Source organism: Mustelus asterias, chromosome 15 (genome assembly GCF_964213995.1).
Source record: "Mustelus asterias chromosome 15, sMusAst1.hap1.1, whole genome shotgun sequence".
Lineage (NCBI taxonomy): Eukaryota > Metazoa > Chordata > Chondrichthyes > Carcharhiniformes > Triakidae > Mustelus > Mustelus asterias.
The window spans coordinates 79,786,354-79,810,388 of record NC_135815.1 but is presented as its reverse complement, the minus strand read 5'-3'; positions in this window follow the sequence as shown (position 1 = coordinate 79,810,388).

Below are 24,035 nucleotides of genomic sequence, written 5' to 3'. Positions count from 1 at the left end.
GTGGGTCGCTCAGTTTCTGATCCTCCTCTGCTATTCAATTAGATCATGGCTGATCTGTACCTCAACTCATGACTTTCCCAGGAGGAGTTCAGCTGTGGGCCCTCTCAGGTGAAGGTAAAAGATCGCACAGTGCTAGTGCGAAGAAGAGCAAGGGAGTTCTCCTGACCAATCCTCTCTTATTTTCTATGGTCATTGATGTTTGTGGGATCTTGCTGTGCACAAACTGGCTGCTGCATGTGACAGTGACCACATTTCAAAAGTACCTAGTGGCTATAAAGTGCTTTGCATGTTCTGATGCTGTGAAAAATGCAAGTCTACTGTTTCAAGTTTTTCTGGTTAATTTCCTGCACTCTCTTCGGAAGACTAATTATTTGAACAAATCTGCTGTTCTCGGGTACTTACAGAGCTCCTGGAAATATTAACCAGCTCTTCACCCGTGCTTTCACTCTTGCTGTAGAAGATGTCAGTCCATCTGGGTCAATGCCTCGTGGACATTTAATGCTTTGAGTTTCTTCATCACACATGCTCAGCCGACCTCTACATATGTTGTGGATTCCCAAGCCAGCTTGGCTGCAGAGGGCAAAAAGAAGCCAAACAGAAAGCAAGATGCTGGAAAAGCACAACTAGAGAGTTGATAAGTGTTTGGAGAAATAAGGGTTAGAGGAGGCAGGCTGGGAAGGCATCAGGACAAGGCATTACACTTGCATCTTGAAAAGCAGATAACCAAGGATGCTGGAAATCTGAAATAAAAGCAGATCACACTGAACATGGTCAACGGGTCTGGCTGTATCCGTGTAGAGAGGAACAGAGTTAATGGGCTGGATCATCCACTCCCACCCTCCAGCAGGATTTACCAGTGCCACCAAAGTCATAAGAACATAAGAAATAGGAGCAGGAGTAGGCCATCTAGCCCCTCGAGCCTGCCCCGCCATTCAATAAGATCATGGCTGATCTGAAGTGGATCAGTTCCACTTACCCGCCTGATCCCTCTCACCCCTAATTCCCTTACCGATCAGGAATCCATCTATCCGTGATTTAAACATATTCAGTGAGGTAGCCTCCACCACTTCAGTGGGCAGAGAATTCCAGAGATTCACCACCCTCTGAGAGAAGAAGTTCCTCCTCAACTCTGTCCTAAACTGACCCCCCTTTATTTTGAGGCTGTGCCCTCTAGTTCTAGCTTCCTTTCTAAGTGGAAAGAATCTCTCCATCTCTACCCTATCCAGCCCCTTCATTATCTTATAGGTCTCTTTAAGATCCCCCCTCAGCCTTCTAAATTCCAACGAATACAAACCCAATCTGCTCAGTCTCTCCTCATAGTCTACACCCCTCATCTCTGGTATCAACCTGGTGAACCTTCTCTGCACTCCCTCCAAGGCCAACATATCCTTCCGCAAATAAGGGGACCAATACTGCACACAGTATTCCAGCTGCGGCCTCACCAATGCCCTGTACAGATGCAGCAAGACATCTCTGCTTTTATATTCTATCCCCCTTGCGATATAGGCCAACATCCCATTTGCCGCCTTGATCACCTGTTGCACCTGCAGACTGGGTTTTTGCATCTCATGCACAAGGACCCCCAGGTCCCTCTGCACAGCAGCATGTTGTAATTTCTTTCCATTTAGATAATAATCCAATTTGCTATTATTTCTTCCAAAGTGAATAACCTCGCATTTGTTAACGTTATACTCCATCTGCCAGATCCTCGCCCACTCACTCAGCCTGTCCAAATCTCTCTGCAGACCTTCTACGCCCTCCACACAATTCACTTTTCCACTTATCTTTGTGTCGTCTGCAAACTTTGTTACCCTACACTCAGTCCCCTCCTCCAGATCGTCTATATAAATGGTAAATAGTTGAGGCCCCAGTACCGATCCCTGCGGCGCACCACTAGTTACCATCTGCCAACCAGAAAAGCACCCATTTATTGCGCCTCTCTGCTTCCTGTCGGATAGCCAATCCCCAATCCACGCTAACACCCTACCCCCAACTCCGTGTGACCAAATCTTCTTCAGCAACCTTTTGTGAGGCACCTTATCAAATGCCTTTTGGAAATCCAAAAACACCGCATCCACCGGTTCCCCTCCGTCAACCGCACTAGTCACATCTTCATAAAAATCCAACAAGTTCGTCAAGCACGACTTTCCCCTCATGAATCCATGCTGCGTCTGCTTAATCGAACCATTCCTATCCAGATGGCCTGCTATTTCTTCTTTAATGATGGATTCCAGCATTTTCCCAACTACAGACGTTAAGCTAACCGGCCTGTAGTTACCCGCCTTTTGTCTATTTCCTTTTTTAAACAGCGGCGTAACATTAGCCGTTTTCCAATCCACCAGCACTACCCCAGAATCCAACGAATTTTGATAAATAACCACTAACGCTTCCCCAATACCTCTGACATTTCTTTCAGTATCCTGGGATGCATTCCATCCGGGCCCGGGGACTTGTCCACCTTCAGTCCCATTAGTCTACCAAGCACTGCCTCCCTGGTAACATTAATTGTATTGAGTACCTCTCCTCCTACCAACCCTCTATCGTTAATATTCGGTAAACTATTTGTGTCTTCCACCGTGAAGACCGACACAAAAAACTTATTTAAAGTTTCAGCCATTTCCTCATTTCCCACTATTAAATCCCCCCTCTCGTCCTCCAAGGGTCCAACATTCACTCTTGCCACTCTATTCCTTTTTATATATTTGTAAAAGCTTTTACTATCATTTTTTATATTTAGAGCTAGCCGAGCTTCATAACCTATCTTTCCTTTCTTTATCGCTTTCTTAGTCGTGGACTTTCTTAGTCAGTGGACTTGAGGCTTCTGCCACTGTGGATCGGCTGGAAAATCCTGGCAAATGTTTCAGGTGGCTGACCTTTTGTCAGAATTGGTATCATTTAAAGACACAATAGGTTGTGGGCATGAGGTAGTTGGGAAAAAATGACAAAAGGGAGGTCGACTGGAAGGCAGAGCAGATTGAATGACAGGAAAGGGTCAAAGGGAATGGTGAAACAAAGGAACTGAAGGTGTGCCAAAAGCAGGCCTGCTGCTGTAAGAAAGGGAAAATAAAAGGAAAACCAAAAACATGCAAAAAAAAAGGATGATAATGCTGGGGGTGAGGGGAGCAGAGTTTACAGTCTGATATTGTTGAACTCAACATTGAGTCCAGAATTGAGCGATGAGGTGCTGTTCCTCAAGCTTATGTTGAGCTTCACAGGAACAGTGCAGCAGACCGAGGACAGAGATGTAAAAACAAGAACAAGGTGGAGAATTAAACTGGAAGCCAGAAGAAGTTTGGGACCTTTGCCTGCAGACTGAACAGAGGTGTTCTGCAAAGCAGTCACCCAATCTGCATTCGGTCTCCCTAATGTAGAGGAGACCACATTGTGAGCAGTGACTATATTTTGGGCAGGATTCTCCAGCCCCTCCCGCTAATGGGATCTTCCAAGCCCACCGAAGTTGACCCATGCCGTGGATTTCCCGATGGTGGAATGGGTGAGAAGTTTAAATCGCTGTCGGCTTCGGCGAAATCAGAAGATCATGCCAGTGGCTGATGGCAAGCCACCTACGCCAAGGGAATACCCGCCGCACGGGGTTGGGGTGGGGGAGGTCTGGTTGGCTAGAGAATTCTTCCCTCTGTTAAACTGAAAGAATAGGTAAATCGCTGCTTCACCTAAGAGGAATGCTTTCATGGAAAGGAACTGTGGGAAGTGGGTAGAGCATTGGGGCGATGGAGATGTGAACCGGAGTGTCACAGAAGGAACAGTCCCTTCGGAATGCTGAGAAGGAAGAAGATATTTTTGGTGATCACATCATGTTGAAAATGGTGGAGGATCCTTTGAATATTGAGACTGGTGGGGTGGAAGGTGAGGACAAGGAGAACCCTAAACTGATTATGGGAGGGAGGGGAAAGGGTGAGAGCAGAAGTGCAGGAACTGGGTTGGACATGGTCAAGGGCCTCTGTTAAGTGGATTCATAATAAATATTTGCAGTCCCAGAAATTGAGTCAGAAGTCAAGGAAGGGAATGGATAGGGAAAGGCTGAGATGGATCCTGTGAAGATAAGAGAAGGATGGAAATTGGAAGCTTTGCTGATCAGTTCCCTACAGTCAGCTAGCATGGCTTTGAGATTCTGGGGCCTTGCCATTTTAATTCTCCACCTTGCCCTCACACTGGCATCTTGTCCTTGTCCACCAGACCTAATCATGGTGAAGGTGGGAAAGAAGCGAGGTCGCCACCTGCCACCCCCCCAACTGATTAAATTATGCCCGGCAACAAACTTGGCATGAGGGAGGACATTAAACTCCATCCATCATTTCAGTCTGCCCCTGCCCCATTGAACAGATTTCTTCTTATCTTGCTAGGTTTAAAGGTCCTTAACAAGCCAAGGAGAAAGTAAGTCTAGGAGGATTGAGAGGAAGGATCGGGTTCATAGAAATCATAGAAACCCTACAGTGCAGAAGGAGGCCATTCGGCCCATCGAGTCTGCACCGACCACAATCCCACCCAGGCCCTACCCCCACATATTTTACCCACTAATCCCTCTAACCTACACATCCCAGGACTCTAAGGGGCAATTTTTTAACCTGGCCAATCAACCTAACCCGCACATCTGTGGACTGTGGGAGGAAACCGGAGCACCCGGAGGAAACCCACGCAGACACGAGGAGAATGTGCAAACTCCACACAGACAGTGACCCGAGCCGGGAATCGAACCCGGGACCCTGGAGCTGTGAAGCAGCAGTGCTAACCACTGTGCTACCGTGCCGCCCACGGTTGGGTTGGGTGGGGGCCCTGTGGGGGTTGGGAGAGTATGATTTGGATCGGACTGGGCATTGGATGGAGTGTTGGGTTGTGCCTTGGGCAAGTGTCAGGTCTGACCTTGGTGGGAGTGTCTGATCGGGTCAGGTTGGGCCTTGTGGAGTGTCAGATCAACAAAGAACAAAGAAAATTGCAGCACAGGAACAGGCCCTTCGGCCCTCCAAGCCTGCACCAACCATGCTGCCCGACTTAACTAAAACCCCCTACCCTTCCGGGAACCATATCCCTCTATTCCCATGCTATTCATGTATTTGTCAAGACGCCCCTTAAAAGTAACTACTGTATCTGCTTCCACTACCTCCCCTGGCAACGAATTCCAGGCACCCACTACTCTGTGTAAAAAATCTGCCTTGTACATTTCTTTTAAACCTTGCCCCTCGCACCTTAAACCTGTGCCCCCTAAGTAATTGACTCTTCCACCCTGGGACAAAGCTTCTGACTATCCATTCCGTCCATGCCTCTCATGATCTTGTAGATTTCTATCTGGTCGCCCCTCAACCTCTGTCGTTCCAGTGAGAACAAATCAAGTTTCTCCAACCTCTCCTCATAGCTAATGCCCTCCATACCAGGCAACATCCTGGTAAATCTTTTCTGTACCCTTTCCAAAGCCTCCACATCCTTCTGGTAGTGTGGCGACCAGAATTGAACACTATATTCCAAGTGCGGCCTAACTAAGGTTCTATAAAGCTGCTAACATGACTTGTCAATTTTTAAACTCAATGCCCCGGTCGATGAAGGCAAGCATGCCGTATGCCTTCTTGACTACCTTCTCCACCTGCATTGCCACTTTCAGTGACCTGTGTACCTGTACACCCAGATCCCTTTGCCTATCAATACTCTTAAGGATTCTGCCATTTACTGTATATTTCCTATCTGTATTAGACCTTCCAAAATGCATTACCTCACATTTGTCCGGATTAAACTCCATCTGCCATCTCTCCACCCAAGTCTCCAACTGATCTATATCCTGCTGTATCCTGTGATGGTCCTCATCGCTATCCGCAAATCCACCAACCTTTGTGTCGTCCGCAAACTTACTAAATCAATCCAGTTACATTTTCCTCCAAATCATTTATATATATATTACAAACAGCAAAGGTCACAGCACTGATCCCTGAGGAACACCACTTGTCACAGCCCTCCATTCAGAAACGCACCCTTCCACTGCTACCCTCTGTCTTCTTTGACCGAGCCAGTTTTGTATCCACCTTGCCAGCTCACCTCTGATCCCATGCGACTTCACCTTCTGCACCAGTCTGCCATGACGGACCTTGTCAAAGGCCTTACTGAAGTCCATGTAGACAACATCCACTGCCCTACCCTCATCAATCATCTTCGTCACTTCCTCGAAAAACTCGATCAAGTTTGTGAGACACCACCTCCCCTTCACAAAACCATGTTGCCTCTCACTAATACGTCCACTTATTTCCAAGTGGAAATAAATCCTGTCTCGAAGAATCCTGTCCAATAATTTCCCTACCACTGATGTAAGGCTCACCGGCCTGTAATTACCTGGATTATTCTTGCTACCCTTCTTAAACAAAGGAACAACTTTGGCTATTCTCCAGTTCTCTGTAGCCAGTGAGGGTACAAAGATTTCTCTCAAGGCCCCAGCAATTTCCTCCCTTGCCTCTCTCAGTATTCTGGGGTATATCCCATCAGGCCCTGGGGACTTGTCTACCTTAATGTTTCTCAAGAACCCCAATACCTCCTCCTTTTTGATCTCAACATGACTCAAACTATCTACACATCCTTTCCCAGACTCATCATCCACCAAGTCCTTCTCTTTGGTGAATACTGACGCAAAGTATTCATTTAATAACTCGCCCATTTCCTCTGGCTCCATGCATAGATTCTCTCCCTTGTCCTTGAGTGGGCCAACCCTCTCCCTGGCTACCCTCTTGCTCTTTATATATGTATAAAAAGCCTTGGGATTTTCCTTAATCCTGCTGGCCAATGCTTTTTCGTGACCCCTTTAGGCCTCCTTACTGCTTGCTTAAGTTTCTTTCTACTTTCCTTGTATTCCACACTTGCTTTGTGTGTTCCCAGCCTCCTCGCTGTGACAGATGCTTCCTTTTTCTCTTTGACTGGGCTCATAATATCTCTCGTTATCCAAGTTTCCCAAAACGTGCCGTACACAGGTTGAACATTGGGGATGTTCAGTCAGGCCTTGGGGGGTATTGCATTGGGTCAGGTCAGAGCTTTTGTGATGGGGGAGTGTCAGGCCAGGCTTTAGGGGGTTGTTGAATCGCGTTGGGCTGGGTGTCGCATTGGGTCCAGGCTTTTGAGGGGTGGGGGAGAGGGTGGTGATGGAGAGGAGTTGTTGGATCAGGCCTTGAGAGGTTGTCAGGTCAGGCCTGGAGGAGTGTCTCAGGTCAGGTGGGCCTTATGGGTAGTGGGGGAGGACGCTGGGAGGGACAGGAGGCTATCAAGGAGCACCACGAGAAGAGAATAGGAGCAATGGCAGGGAGGTTAACTCTCCAAATCTGCCCCCAGGGACCTGGCAAAAATGCCACAAGAAGTTCAATGGCTGATCAAGGTCAGCACCTTCGAAGTGCATTTCCTTAGGGTTACAGTACCAACTTCTCATGTTGTTCAGTGTACATCCCCATCAGCAGTCCCTGACAGTCAGGCCTAACATATTTATGCTCCATCTCACCCTCACATACACATTGCCTCTCTCTTCCAAGACAAGATCACACACAATCACATCAGCAGATTTCCAATAACCGCTGCCTGCCCAACTACAGGAGCTGAGGCACCTCAACTTTGTCTGACACTGAGCCATCAGCTCTGGTATTGGCACTGCTCAAACTCACGGGGTAGTATAGCTTCAATATCTGCATGTGGTGAGTCATCAGTAATGATTTGGCTGCAGCCAGGCTGGGGAAAGGATGGCTTGTGTGCTAGTTCATTGGAGGGCAAGGTCTCACACAAGTTTTACTACAGGGAGCCCAAATGAGGATTTTGATGGGGCTTGGCATACAGGAAGTGCAGAGCGGCTTGCACACAGAGAAGCTGTGGCATGCCGACGAGATGGCATCTAGTCACTGTTGAGGGGCATGGAGAAGCCTGGCTCCAATGTGTCACAGAGGATCATGCAGAACTTGCATGATAGCACACCCAATTGTGATGCAGTGTCTGGTGGACACTATCTCAGCTTCCACTGCAGCACAGACAGAAGCCAGCAAACATCTCAAGTGCTGCAGAAAAACTTTGATGGAGGTGATGAGACCCATGCTGTTGCCACACAAGCCTAGCTTGCTGTCGTACAGACTCAGACTGCTGCCATCATGACTGGGGACAACAGTACTCAAAGGGGCATTCAGTCTCATACAGCAATCTGTACTTCAACACATTACTAGGATTACAGAGGCACAGCCCAGGGGCACACCAGTGGCTCGGCGAGAACCTGTTGCCCTCTCTAAGGGTGACAACAGTCATTCACCCACCACTTCCATTTTTACAGTGAATGGAAGGCCATAGGTGCAAATATACCATGCCGGTATATCAGACAATTGTCTCTATCAACCTCTACTTTCCAAAATGATGTCTGTGTATGGCATAAAAAAGTGGTGTTTAAGATACGGAGCTATCTTACAAATATTTAAACATATTTAATTCAGCCACATCTAACCCCAAATGGATTTCAAAAAGCATATTCCTGAATTCCAACATACTCCAGTCAATTGCTAAATGAAAAATATACGGGTGTTAACATTCCCAGATCATAATTCCGCTTTCCTTGTGGTGTATATTTTTGTCTTGTATGTCTATGCCATGTCTGTGTTCCTGTACATACACCAACAGTCTAAATGGGTAGACTGCTCCAAAATATGTTAACTAAAGATCTGAGTTTATAAGAAAATCAACAAAGAAATATAGGAGGAAAAGAATGGTAAGTTGCACACAAGACAATATATCGTTTGTTTAGCATTGCGTGGTCACTTTAAGAATCTCTGCTTTCATTATTTCTGAAATGCAGACGACGTTCTGAGAATGCAGGATTTGGTCAGAGATTAATACCCACTCAGTACCGATCGAATCACATTATTTATATAATCTATCCGCTAATAGAAAATATTTTTAGAAATGATTTTTATCTCCTAAAGCTTTACAGGATAGTGGAGACCGATTGTTAAAATGAAGAGGTACAAATTGAATTTTTGTTATTTAACTAATAAATTCAATAAAGAGTTAAAGAGAAACTTCTTCATCCAGAGAATGGTTAGAGTGTGGAACTTGCCAGCACATGGGAGTTGTCGAGGCATCTAGTATAGATTTATTCAAGGCGATATTATTCAATAAATAATAATAATTAACATTACAAGGTCAAAGGGGAATGGAAGAATCTGCTGAGAGATGAAGTAAGGTAGGAGAAGGCTTGTGCAGGCATAGGTCAGTTGGGCTGAATGGCCTGCTTCTGTGCCGCAATTCTAAGTAATTAATGTCATGGGGGCTTGTTCGCTTTTAACCATCACTTGTTTGAACTGATTATCCTTAAACCTTTACTATTTACGTCGAGTGTTACTGGCTCACATTTGCAAAAGGTTGGTGCAAGTCTTTGAAATATTTGAGGGCATTCAGGAAGCTGTTTTTCCAAATTGCATAACACTAATATAATAGCAACAAATATCATCTGCAAGCTGCCACGTTTGGATATTAATTGCAGTCGACAGTATGCATTTTGGATTCCTTGCTCTCTGGGGCTTCAGTCCTTCCTTTCTCCACATTTGCTATGACTGTTAATGAGCAGATGTAATGACCTGTAGGGAAACAATGGAATTGCTCAAGTGTGCAGCTATTTAGAGGAGGCTGTCACGCCCACTGAGAGTGGCTACAGTTTGATTCCCTTCACCACCACCCTGTTCACCCCCAGCTGCTCCACACGACCGCAGAGAATAGACAGGCTGTGAGGCTCTGACAAGTTACATTATAACCCAGCAGTACCATGTCCTGGCAGCATATGGCAGCTTCAGGCTTGTGATGCTCTATCCATTCAACTTAGAGACACATTGGAGGAATAAATGTTTATTCTGATGTCTTGTTGCCACTCTGTGGAATTCCCCAGACGCAGCGATAAGGCGATATTAATTGGCTTGACCAATAAATATTCGGCGCGGCCTAATCAAACCTCTTCAAGAAACAGATTGGGCCCTGCGCAGGCCCCAGTGCTTGTTAACTGAGATAATGAATAACAGGCTGATTGCTCCAGACTGGTAAACATTAACAAAACGATTCATAACCTGTAGCTCAGGCAGACGCAGGGAAAAAGGCAGTGTGTGTCTGACATTTGCCAATCACAGGGGGACCAGCTGGTGCCATATTGTCAAGAAGGACAAAGTGCTACTAATTACTGTTTTAGAGATAAACAGGAAGGCTGCAATGTGAGGAATGGAAATGTGAAGGTCCAAGCAAACAGCCGCCTAATTCTTTCATTTACCTGTCCACTCGACATAACTTAACACATCTTGGACGTAACACACTCCTCCAGGAAAGCAAAAATATAATAACTGGGAGAGTTGAGTCAGGACGATGGGAACAGTTGTTTATTGACTTGCCAGTTCTGCCATTTAGCTCCCATTAACAAAGAACAAAGAACAATACAGCACAGGAACAGGTCCTTCGGCCCTCCAAGCCCGTGCCGCTCCCTGGTCCAAACTAGACCATTCTTTTGTATCCCTCCATTCCCACTCCGTTCATGTGACTATCTAGATAAGTCTTAAACGTTCCCAGTGTGTCCGCCTCCACCACCTTGCCTGGCAGCGCATTCCAGGCCCCCGCCACCCTCTGTGTAAAATATGTCCTTCTGATATCTGTGTTAAACCTCCCCCCCCCTCACCTTGAACCTATGATCCCTCGTGAACGTCACCACCGACCTGGGGAAAAGCTTCCCACCGTTCACCCTATCTATGCCTTTCATAATTTTATACACCTCTATTAAGTCTCCCCTCATCCTCTGTCTTTCCAGGGAGAACAACCCCAGTTTACCCAATCTCTCCTTAGTATATTAGTATATGATGAAAAGATTAGTAATTAGTATATGATGAAAAGATTTTGACTTTGAATTGTCCAAACGACTGGGATAGGAAATAGTCAAACTGACCGGATGCGGGAAAGTGAAACCAAGCCACACCAGTTGCAGGACAATGACAAACTAGTGCTCAGATGACTTTTAAACATTACTACCACTCTTTTCAATGTAGACAAAGGGTTGATGGCTACATAGCAGCTCTTTGGTTCTATTCTGCTGGGGCTAACTTTGCAAACATTAAAATTCAACCAGCATTGGTAAGCTCCATTTTCCTCTGGCCAGTTATACTTGTAATTGCCAACCACGAGGGTACATAAGGATGGCTCATTGGCCAACCTTTTCAATTTCCTCATCCTTACCACAGGAACTTGTCTTCTCTTACTCAATGTTGCACACCATTGAACCGTAAATCCTGGCAATTTGCCACTTTTGGCCTTTATTAATTAATTAACTTAAACGCCGATGCTTTTTAAGCCATCAAGACAGGTGGTAGACACAGATTTACCTGCTAATTGGGCGACAGATTAAAATGATCTCCTTAAACAAGTTATTACTAGAAATGGGGAGAAGTTAAAATCTTTACTTTCCATAGAATGTTGATCTCTGGGCATGAGATTAACCCTTTGTCTTTCACTAAAGGAGATTACCTTTGCAATTGCAATTAGAACGATGAGGGTAAGGATTAGTTGAAACAGGGATGACGTCTGGATGTGTTGTAGGAGTGAATTAACCGCATTTGGCACGGTGGCACAGTGGTTAGCACTGCTGCCTCACAGCGTTAAGGTTCTGGGTTCGATTCCTGGCTGGGCCACTGTCTGTTTGCACATTCTCCTTGTGTCTGTGTGGGTTTCCTCCAAGTGCTCTGGTTTCCTCCCATAGTCCAAAGATGTGCTGTTAGGTGTATTGGCCATGCTAAATTCTCCCTCAGCGTACTCGAACAGGTGCTGAGTGTGGCAACTGGGGGATTTTCACAGTAACTTCATTGCAGTGTTAATGTAAGCCTACTTGTGACTAATAAATAAATAAACTTTATAAATTTCTGCTCATGGTGAAGTAAAACCAAATTAACCTCACCTGTCGCCTAGTTTTCTGATCATTATCTACACATGAAATGAACAGACCTGGATTTTCCAATCTGCCACTACCTGATAGATTGTGACAAAAATGCATCGCTAGCATTTTAGCAATGCCGGTGTTAGGAATGGTCTTGCATTCCTGGCATCAGCATTGATAGGATGGCAGTGGGTACAATCCATCGTAGCAACGTGATCAATAACTTTAGACAAGGTATGATTTTTAATATAATCTTTTTGTAAACAGCCCCACGGGCAGCTGGCCACATTATACACAGCAACAAATGCCATACGGGAGTTTCCCTCCTCCTCCCCATCTTCATAGTTCCCTACAGTGCAGAAGGAGACCATTCGGCCCATCATGTCTGCATCGACTCCCGACAGAGTAACCCGCCCATGCCCTATCCCCAGAGCTCCATGTATTTACCCCTCTAATCCCCCTAACCTTGGGACACTAAGGGACAATTTAGTATGGCCAATCCACCTAACCTTTACATCTTTGGAGTGTGGGAGGAAACCAGAGCACCCGGAGGAAACCCACGCAGACACGGGGAGAATGTACAGACTCCACACAGACAGTGATCCAAGGCCGGAATTGAACCCGGGTCCCTGACGCTGTGAGGCAGCGATGCTAACCACTGTGCCATCGTGCCGCCCGACCAGCCAATTGTACAGGAAATTAAATTTGCCTGGCCTTGGAAAATAGTCAATCCTGGGCTTTGTTACCCTTCACTTGATCTATTATGGCTTGTTATCTTGCTGGTTCTAAAACATTATCCCATAATCTTCAAGTGAAGTAAACAGCAATAAACAGCATAAACAGTGAGCCAGATTTGCCCTTGCCAGTTTAATCTCGATCATAAATTCCTGGAAGCATGAGATGCATTTTACATGACACCCTCCAGAGGGCATATGGGCTCTGAGTGAAATCTGCAGACAGCTTGGTAGATTTGTGCATGCCTTGCTGCTCCCAAAGGGCTAAGAATTTGATAGGGTCAGTTTGCTGGTGCAGGGATTATGGTGCATGATTGCCCTGCACCAGATCGAGGTGGTGCAGATGTCACTCAAGCCCTGTAACTGCTTCCTCATTAAGAAGTCTCACAACACCAGGTTAAAGTCCAACAGGTTTATTTGGTAGCAAAAGCCACTAGCTTTCAGAATGCTTCCTCATCACCATGATTGTGGGTGCAGCTCAATGCTAAATGTGCTGCTGACTGGCTGCACGTTCAGCAGGGGCCCCCCCTATGTGTGCTTAATCCAAGCTAAAGGTAGCCTGCACCTCTTAATGAGGAGATACACTCTGGCTGCAGCAGGAATTGGAACTAAGACAAACTAAGGCACACAGCAATGAAGACTACTAATGGAGCAGTGGATCAAAAAGAGAGCTCCACGCTTCTCAGAAGTTTATTAGTCACAAGTAGGCTTATATTAACTCTGCAATGAAGATACTATGAAAATCCCCTAGTCGCCACAGTCCGGCACCTGTTCAGGTCAATGCACCTAACCAGCACGTCTTTCAGACTGTGGGAGGAAACCAGAGCACCCGGAGGAAACCCACACAGACATGGAGAGAATGTGCAAACTCCACACAGACAGTGACCCAAGCCGGGGATCGAATCCAGATCCCTGGCACTATGAGGCAGCAGTGCTAACCACTGTGCCACCATGCCGCCCTATGCAGCACTGGAGGTTTTAATCCAGGAGAAGTGAAAAGGAAGACCGATGTCATGTTTCTGCGGTGGGTCAGGAGACCCTCAAGACATTCAACACAAAGTGAATGGGAGCAGTTAGCCACGGGGTCAATTCCAGAAGCTTGGCCCCAAGGAGCTGGCTGCTGTGTCACAAATGGTCACGGATCACTTGTGATTAAGTGGCAGAGGGAGGGGTGGGGGGGATGGTCAGGAGCCAGGTACAGAAAGGGTAGCCCTTATCATCAAGGAGTGCTCTCTGCTTTATCTCGGTGGCTTGAATATGGTAGAAATGGCTGACTGGTGCAGAATAAAAGCCAACCTGGCTACTGTCAGGATAGTGAGCGTTGACAGACATGATGTTCTAGGCATGGTCCCACACCAACTGAAAGTTAAGGGAGTGGGAACCCTTTGTGAGTTCAGTACATTGGCCCATTAAGATGCAGTACCCAAAGGGCCATGTTCTTTCAGTGAAATGGTGCCTATGCCATTGAGAATCCTGTTACCCTGGCACAGCCATGTGTCTGCTTCTGTCTGCTTAGAGAGAAGACCCCTCTTCTTCTGTACAGCATCTTGTGATTTCCCTGATACTGCAATGCACAGTGATACATTGGTGATGTTTCTGACTTCAGGCTGAAAGCTCCCTGGGGTGTAGAAATTGAGGGCATGTTGATATTCATGGTCTCTGGCAGCTCACTCCTCACTCTGCTCTGCAGCTTTAGGTCCAATTGGAGAAGGTGGCACATTTAAATAACTGCCCCCTCGATAAATCTGAACCATCTCAGACACTGCTCTTGACTAAACTAAAGGTCGCAGAAGTGTTCTCTGATTACTTAGGTGGGTATAGCCTTCTGTTGGGAGTCCTCCTCCTTTTTTCCTCTGTGCACAGCTTCCCCCCTCTGCTGCCTGTGCAACCTTCTCCCTGTCTTGCCATTTCCTAAGAAGATTCCAGTTAGCAATAGCAAGCTGACTTGCTATTCAATCTCCACAAAACATCTCACAGAAGTCCAGAAGCACTCCCTTTTGAATTATCCTCCAACAAAATAACCTCCACCAACTCCACAGCAGCAAAGTAAAGTAATAAGCAACTCACCTGAGAGGTGGATGGGAGATCCTAATCTCTCCAGGATGACACGGTGGCACAGTGGTTAGCGCTACTGCCTCACAGTGCCAGGGACCCAGGTTCAATCCCTGGCTTGGGTCACTGTCTGTGTGGAGTCTGCATGTTTTCCCCTCTGGGTGCTCTGGTTTCCTCCCACAGTCTGAAAGACCTGCTGGTTAAGCGCATTGGCCATGCTAAATTCGCCCTCGATGTACCCAAACAGGCTCCGGAGTGTGGCGAATAGGGGATTTTTGCAGTTACTTCATGGCAGTGTTAATGTAAGCCTACTTGTGACAATAATAAATAAACTTTAAACTCATGCAACTGAATGCATGTTTAGCTGTGAGGTTTAAGAGAAGACGTTCACAGGGTCTGCGAGGTCTAAAATAACAGCATTCGGTGTTGATTGAGGTTACAAACAGCCCAATCTGCACACACAGCATGTCTGTGTTGACACCCTTCAATCGTTGTGAGTGCGCTGTGTCAGAAATGGATCAGCCTCCATTTTCACACCCTCCACACCAACAGTGCTGCAAGACCAGTTCTGCAGCCAAATGTTTCCACTGCCTGCTTACCCTTATTGGTACTGGAGTTGTACACTTTATTAATATTGTTGCTTTTCTTCCATGTCCTTTCTATGGATCATTTAGTCTTTGAATATTTAGCTCCCAGTCACCACCAGTCTGTAGCCAAGTCTCTGTACTGACTACTACATCATGCCCTTTAAGTTGAATTTGAAACTAACTATGTTGTTCTATTCCTTATGCTACATCTGGACAGCACAGTGGCACAGTGGTTAGCATTGCTGCCTCACAGCGCCAGGGACCTGGGTTCAATTGCTGGCTTGTCTGCATGTTCTCCCCGTGTCTGGGTGGGTTTCCTCCGGGTGCTCTGGTTTCCTCCCACAGTCTGAAAGACGTGCTGGTTAGTGAATTGGCCATGCTAAATTCCCCCTCCGTGTACTCAAACAGGCCCCAGAGTGTGGCGACTCGAGGATTTTCACAGTAACTTCTTTGCAGTGTTAAACCTACTTGTGACGAATAAATAAACTTTAAAACATATATTCACGTACAGAATTTATTTGGGTAACTGTCCTCATCTTGCCCCTGTACTCTAATGGTGCGCTCATTATGCTGTTCAGTACCACACATTTTGCTGCTGTTGCTTTGTACACTGTTGTGCAGTACTGGCAATTTAAAAGATTTTTATTTTTCAACTTGCCTGCTTTAGTTTAAAAGGTATGTTATTATTTACTGCAACTTTTTCTATTCCCTGAACATTTCTGTCATTTTCATCAGTTTTTTTATTCTGGCCTTTGATCTCACCCACTGTTTTTCTCATCTTTAGGTCTCCAGTATATTCACTATTATTTCTACTTGAATCTTTCCCACCATTTTTGGATTGAAGCCTTCTCCACAGCCTAAAGTATCTTTTTCACCAGGATCTTGGGGCCCGATTTTCGGGCGCGAAATCATGGTAAAGTTGGGCGTCGGGCCTACAACGCGGTCCAGACCCAACCCAAGGCCAATCGCGCCTTTACCAACGGCCAATCCGGGCGCCGATCCGGCGCGCGCCCGAATCAGCCAGCGGGCCGATTTAAATGTATTTGCATGCATTTAAATCGGCATAATGAAGCCCGCGCCCAACTTACCCAAGGATTCCCACTTTACGACGCTCCGATCCAATCGGCGCCCGCGCATTTACCGTGTTGCTGAATTCAAGTCCGATAGGGCTTCAACTCAGCAACTGAACCGCCAAATCGCCCCCGACCACCCTTCGCGGACCGCCCCCGCGAACCACCCCGGCAGCCCACCCCCGCCCCACCCCCCCCACCCCCCACCCCCAGCCCGCCCCCCGATCGGACCACCCTGGAACGCAGGACCCGCCAGCAGCCCCCCGCCCCTGGGATTGGACCCCCCGGGCCCCCGACCTACCTTGATCGCTGGTGTCCGTCGAAAGCACCTTGCGATCCTAGATCCTGGCCTTGGCTCCGGGGGTCCTGATGGGTAGGATGACGTCTCTTCACTGGGGGGGGGGTGTGACATCTCTTCCCTGAGGGGGGGGGGTGGGTAGGGGGGGGATGTGACATCTCTTCCCTGAGGGGGGGGGGGGTGGGTGGGGGTAGGGGGGGGGATGTGACATCTCTTCCCTGAGGGGGGGGCGGTAGGGAGGGATGTGACGTCTCTTCCCTGAGGTGGGGAGGTAGGGGGGGTGTGACATCTCTTCCCTGAGGGGGGGGAGGGGGGGATGTGACATCTCTTCCCTGAGGGGGGGGAGGGGGGATGTGACATCTCTTCCCTGAGGGGCGGTAGGGGGGGAGGATGTGACATCTCTTCCCTGAGGGGTGGGTAGGGGGGATGTGACGTCTCTGCACCTGGGGGGGGGGGGCGGAGATGTCACATCCCCCCCCCCTCAGGGAACAGACGTCACATCCCCTCCCCTGCCCCCCAGGGAAGAGACATCACATCCCCCCATGAGAGATCACATTTCCCCCCCTACCACCCCCCCCCCCCCCCCCCCCTCAGGGAAGAGATGTCAGATCCGAAAAAAGGCGTATGGGGGCGCTGGAGCGCGGCTGCCGGGCGTGGGTCTGATTTACGACCGCACCCAGCACTTAAAGCCCATTTGGTAAAATCGGCCCCTTGATCTGAACCCAGATCAGATGCAACCCGTCCTGGCAATATAGTTTAATCCTATTCATGAGATGGAACCCCTCATACTCATTCCCATCTTTCAGCCACACATTCACTTTCCTGATGCGTTTGTTCCTATGCAAATTAACAAATGACTTATATAATAATCTTCAGATTACTTATTACCTTCAAGGTTGTTTTTTTTAAGTTAGCTCCCAGCACTTGATATTCTTTCAGTGCAACCTCAGCTCTGTTTTTTGCCTGATGTTGTTGGACCGGGACTGTGGTAATGTGACTTTAAGAGATTGTAGCTTGACTTCACCGACAAAGCTCATGTTGGTGGAACAGTGTGTACGTATTTACCTACTCTTCCCAATTCTACCCCCTCAGAAACTAGAAAGCATCTTGTAAAAAGATGAACAAGGTGCACAATAAAAATGCAGGTACAGAATTGCCAAGTTGAGAGTTGGGATCACAAGTTTACAGACAGGATCCCACAGGAGGTACGTGGCAACCAGCCAAGGTGACAAGGAGTTGTTCAGAACCGAGGTCCTGTGACATCATTGCACGCTAAGGCACAATGGTGAAGTATAACCGAGGACAAATCAGATCTATTCCAGCTTCTCAACCACCGTACAGTCCTTCTCCATCTAGGACAAGATCCAAAATGCAAATAACGGCACCCAGATTTCCACTAAGATAGAGGCAAATTACTGCGGATGCTGGAATCTGAAACAAAAACAGTAAGTGCTGGAAAGTTTCAGCAGGTCTGACAGCATCTGTGGAGAATGAATGGAGCCAACGATTCGAGTCAGGATGACTCTTTGTCAGAGCTGATATCCAGATTTTCACTCCCATGTCAGGTGCACAGAGAGACTGTGGAATTTTCAGTTCTGTAAACCCAACCTTTAAAATTAGTGGAAATCAGTTCTGATTTTCATCCGGGGGGGAGGAGGGGGGGTGCAGGTTGGATTAGAAGTTGGGCCCGCTGCCCCCAGAATGATAGTGGAAGCTGCCAGGTGCAGAGGTAGGCTGGGCGGATGGCCTGCCTCTGTCCCCCAGAACCCTGTTGAATTTAATAAAATAAATAATTAAAGCAGAAAACAGCCCTCCAACCCCCCCCCCCCCCCCCCATATACTCCCTATACCAACTTCATGCCCCTCATCCAACCCCCAAGGCCCCTCATACCCCTTCTACCTACACCCATGGCCCTCATACTTCAGGCATATGTCAAGAGACATAATGAAATATTAAGCACTGATTTTTTTTTAACTCCAGATTTTTTTAAACTTAATTTTAAAGCCTAGCAGAATTAAATTAATTGACTGCTTTGACAGTTTCAATGGGTTTTGATAGTTCCAACTGAGGAAATGATGGAAAATCTCAGCAGATCTGACAGCATCTGTGGAGAGCGAACAGAAGAGTCATCCAGACTCAAAACATTAGCTCTGTCCTCTCTCCACAAGTACTGTCAGACCTGCTGAGATTTTCAAACATTTTTTATTTTTGGTTCAGATTCCAGCATCTGTAGTAATTTGCTTTTATCTTTGATATTTCCAATGTGTTTTGACAGTTCTGTGACAACTTTCACAGTTCTTTGACAGCTGAACAGTTCTTTGACAGCTTTGACAGTTCCAATGAGTTTGTGCAACTTTTTATGCACAATCATGTTTACTTTTAATCCCAAATAGTGGCTTACCTATCCCAAAGGAGTACCTTACCTATCCATACAAATCCACCAAGTTTAGACCAGCTCTTATCTTGTCTAATCTACACACAGAGGGGAGGATTTTCCAGCCGCGCTTGCCCCAGAACCAGAAAATCCCACCTGAGCTCACCATGCCCCCCTGCCTGCTATGATTCCCATGGCAGGCGGGACTGGAAAATTCCCCCCTGAGTGTTTCATACTCCTGGCTGACCAAAATCCCACTTCATTGAGCCAGCTGATGATATAAATGTCCAGCTGCCTCCGTAAACCACACATGCACGAACGCCAGTCTGACTCCAGTCCAGCCCCTGCAAATGTAGGAAGTGCTGTATTTGAGTAGAGGTAACTAGGATTTCTGAGAGTGTTTTCACTTATGATGAAATAAAATAGGGAATTCAGAAGAAACGTCTTTATCCACAGAGTGGTGAGAATGTGGAGCTTGCTATCACAGGGTGTAGTTGAAGCAAATGGTGTAGATGCATTTGAGGGGAAGCTACAGGAACTATGGGTTAAACCTAATGGATTAGATTAAGGAGGATGTGAGGAGGATTGACAGAAGCATAAAACTGGTATGGACTAGTTGGACTGAATGGTCTGTTTCTGTGCCATATATTCTATATGCTCTATGTAATTATTGAATCCCCAAAATAACGATCTTTATATTCTGCGGCCCTTCCGTAAACTTCCCTCTGCTTCACAGGTTATCGTTGTGGCTGTCATTCCTGCAGCCTTTCTCCTTATTCATATAGATCGAATATATATCCTCCCTGTTGAACTGGACTACACTCTGAGGTTCCATCTTTCTTGTTTCCACCAGATTCTTCGAGCCGTGCTGTCTGTCAATCACATTCTCCTCTTCCTATACCTGTATCTATGTCATGTGACAGTGTTCTGGAGGTTAGCCAGATCTTCTTCCCTCTCCCTTATGTGTTGGAGTGTTTTTTGTAACCATTCATTAATTGTGCCCTTAAGAATTGGGCACTTATTACCTCTTTTAAATATTTGATTTAAAGTCTGTTACTATTGATTTACATAAAAGGTAGAAGCCCAATGTTGTTGAAACCAGCATTATTTGCCACTCTGGGACAATCCACAAATTTCAGTAAGTCTGATTAGTTCATTGTGCATCAAATTGAACTATTTGTCTTTCTCAATCACTAATTCAATCAAAGCTCTTGGTGCATTTCATTTACTGTACTAGAGGTCACATTAGTCACTAGAAGTCAGCCTAATATGATGAAGCCAAGTGGATTCATCCAAAGTTCCACACATTAGGTAGCAATGATTTGGCATTTCCCAGGAACTTCAATCATTGGAATGTCCCATATAAAGCAACAGGTCCATTTCCCAAACAAATTATTCCAAGAGGTTATGCTGTGTTTCATGCAATGCCATACTTTTTCTGGGACATGCTGCTGCACATATATCCTTGGCAAAATCACAAAACGTTGGCCATTTTAGCCCCGCTCTCCAATTCAGGTCAATGGCGGTTGAAGATTCTTTAGTTTTATGTTAGTTTCTGAGCCACAACCAATTAGATTGAAAAATAATGGCACAGATTGGTCATCGACATGATTTAAGGTTCCCGCCTGATTCTGAGCCTCGGAAGACCATAAAGCTCCATATGTATAGTCTGGAATTAATGCTTCATTGGTGTTGAGTTCTCAACATTTTGCCATGCAAGATCCTGTGAAGTTCTGAAGGCAATAATTTGAACTGTCATCTCTCTCGGCACATTCAGAACCAACAGCCTTTCTGTTGGGTATTCCCCTATTCTGCATTAACATTTTGCTGGAGAAATTAGGGAGAGGTAATATAAACTAAAATTGAAACAGTTTAAAGGGGTGCAGTGACAGAAAAACCCGGTGATGTGTGAACATTAATGTTTAAAGGTGGCAAGACAATTTAAGAAGGCTGTTCAAAAAGTTCCTTGACTCTGATAATCGAGGGTTAGAGTGCTGAAGAAAAGAAACTATGCTAAACATTTATATGCATTTGGTTATGCCTCAGATGGAATATCGTGTTCAGTCCTGGGAACAGCCATTCAGAAAAAATTTCAGCCTTTGAAGGAGTGCCAAAAAGATTTACTAAAACGGTACTAACGATGAGAGATCTCATTGTAACAGAGGTACTGGTTAAAAAAAAGGCTGTTCTGCTTAGAAGAGAACAGATTAAGAGGAGATTTGATGGAGGTACTGAAAGTCACAAACGGTTTTGATAGGGTAAATAAAATTGAAATATTTCCAGTGACAAAAAAGTCAGTAACCAGAGGACACAGACTTAAGCTGGAATTTTACTGGCACATCCGGCCCCAGAATCGGGATGGGCGAGGCTCACAGAACGGCATTCTCCGTTGGCCTTGGATGGGATCTTACGAGCCTCGGGCGGGCAAGGTGGTAAAATTCAAGACTTAAGGTATTTGCGTTAGAATCAGATGGGATATGAGGAAATATATTTCACAGAATGAGCTATGCTCTGGAATGCACTGCCTGAAAGGATGGTGAAAGCAGATTCAGTAGTGACGTATAAAAGAAAATTGGAAAACTACTTGATGGCAGAAAATTACAGGACTCTGGAGAAAGAACAAGGACGTGGGAATAAATAGATAACTCTACCAAAGAACCAACACAGACTCTATGAGCTGAGATGTCTCCTACTGTGCTGTATTATATACTTCTACAACAGGGATGAGGTGCTGTAGCAGGAAGCCAGGTACAGGGGGCATCTCTGTCATCTGCCCCTCGACTCCTAAAAGTCTACAAGGAACAACAATACCCAGTGACATTGCGTTGCCTGTAAACTCTGAGCATCAGGGAAGCTATCACAGTGGCTTTGTCCTTCGCCACTCGCTATCAATGGCATATTTAGCAAGTAGAGACCATAGAACCATAGAACCATAGAAAATTACAGCTCAGAAACAGGCCTTTTGACCCTTCTTGTCTGTGCCGAACCATTTTTTGCCTAGTCCCACTGACCTGCACTTGGACCATATCCCTCCACACCCCTCTCATCCATGAACCCATCCAAGTTTTTCTTGAATGTTAAAAGTGACCCCGCATTTACCACTTTATCCGGCAGCTCATTCCACACTCCCACCACTCTCTGCGTGAAGAAGCCCCCCCTAATATTCCCTTTAAACTTTTCTCCTTTCACCCTTAACCCATGCCCTCTGGTTTTTTTCTCCCCTAGCCTCAGCGGAAAAAGCCTGCTTGCATTCACTCTATCTATACCCATCAAAATCTTATACGCCTCTATCAAATCTCCCCTCAATTTTCTACGCTCCAGGGAATAAAGTCCCAACCTATTCAATCTCTCTCTGTAACTCAGCTTCTCAAGTCCCGGCAACATCCTTGTGAACCTTCTCTGCACTCTTTCAACCTTATTTACATCCTTCCTGTAACTAGGTGACCAAAACTGTACACAATACTCCAAATTCGGCCTCACCAATGCCTTATATAACCTTACCATAACACTCCAACTTTTATACTCGGAGGAATTCTCTTGAAATCTCTACAAGAGCATGACCAAGTTATAAAATCAATTGTCAACTTTGTGGCAATAGTTCAATGGTCCATAAATTGTGTCCCTTTCAGTGGATGAACATTGACTTTCAGTGCCTGGAGCTGTGGGTCACCTAAGATTTGTATTGTCTATACCATACTAATTAACTCACATGCTACAAGCTTTTGTATTTGTAAGAATGTGGACACCCCATTCCAATTTCTTTCATTACAACAGTGATTTCAAAACTTCACTAGCTGTCAAATGTTTGGAATGTCGCGACAATGGCACTGGGTGGAATTTTTCTATCCTGCCCACTGCGGGTTTCATGGCGGGTAAGAGAGGAGAAAACAGCAGCAGGCGAAAAGTTAAAAACCCGCTGGCATAAAAGTACATTGTGCTTCTGCTAATGGCGGGTTACTGGTGGGCCAGTTATCCCACTGTCTAGTGGCGTGAATGCAACATGCATTCAGTACCATCTCATGAATGCGCATTAAAACTGCTGCTCGCCAGAATCTAGTGGCACCTTCCAACTTTGCATCACACCAGCGGGAAATTATGTCAGCTTGAAACTTGATAAGGACCACAGAGCCTTTATGAAACACCTTGCTGACGCAGCCACTGGCACTGGGGGATAGTGAGTCCAGATTTGGGCGGGAGGAATAGTGAGGATTGAAGCTTATCCAAGCAAGAGGCTTGAAGTTACTGTCGGGGGCCAGAGCTGTAGAGTCAAGCCCGTGTCCCGGAATGGGACCAACGGGGGGAGGTCAGGTGGGGTAGGTGGTGGTTGTGGGGAGGGAATATAGTGGTCAGCCATTCACTGTTGAAGTGTCAGATCATTCAGTGGCTGCCTTGCTGTACGGAGTGTAGCGACTTGCCAGGAAGAAGGTGCGTGATGTTCACTCCTGATTATCCACCGGGTATCCATCTTCACCTCTGAGAGTCGCTGTGCCCTCTCACATTCCTGCTAGCCTTGAGCCTCCTGTCAACTGTCCATCATCATTGATAATTTAGCAATCTCACCAGCCTCAATATCCAGGTAAGGCTCAGGGGAAGAGGCAGTCATAGGCATGGCCTGAGGCTCACAGTCCAGGCATAGTGAAGGCTCGCCACGTGCATCACACCATCGCCCACACAAGTGCATTGGTGCATCCAGGAGGCATGGGGCCACTGAGGGGCGTCCACTTTCACCTGATAATGAGGCTTATCATTACTGATGATGTGAAGGGAGGGATCACCCAGACAGAAGGCCATGGATGACAAGGAGGGGTCATGGGTCAGAGTGCGTGACTGTGCAAGCTAGCAGTTATGGGCAGCAGCTCCTTAAGTCTGTGCTGGATGGCGGGAGTGGTGAGGGTTGGTCAGCCTTCAGATGTTGGATAACCATAGAAGCTGGGAGGACTTGAGGATCCAGGGATGATTGACCTTGCTGAATATCTCTCTCTCCTCCATCTCCTCACAGACTGAAGATGAATTT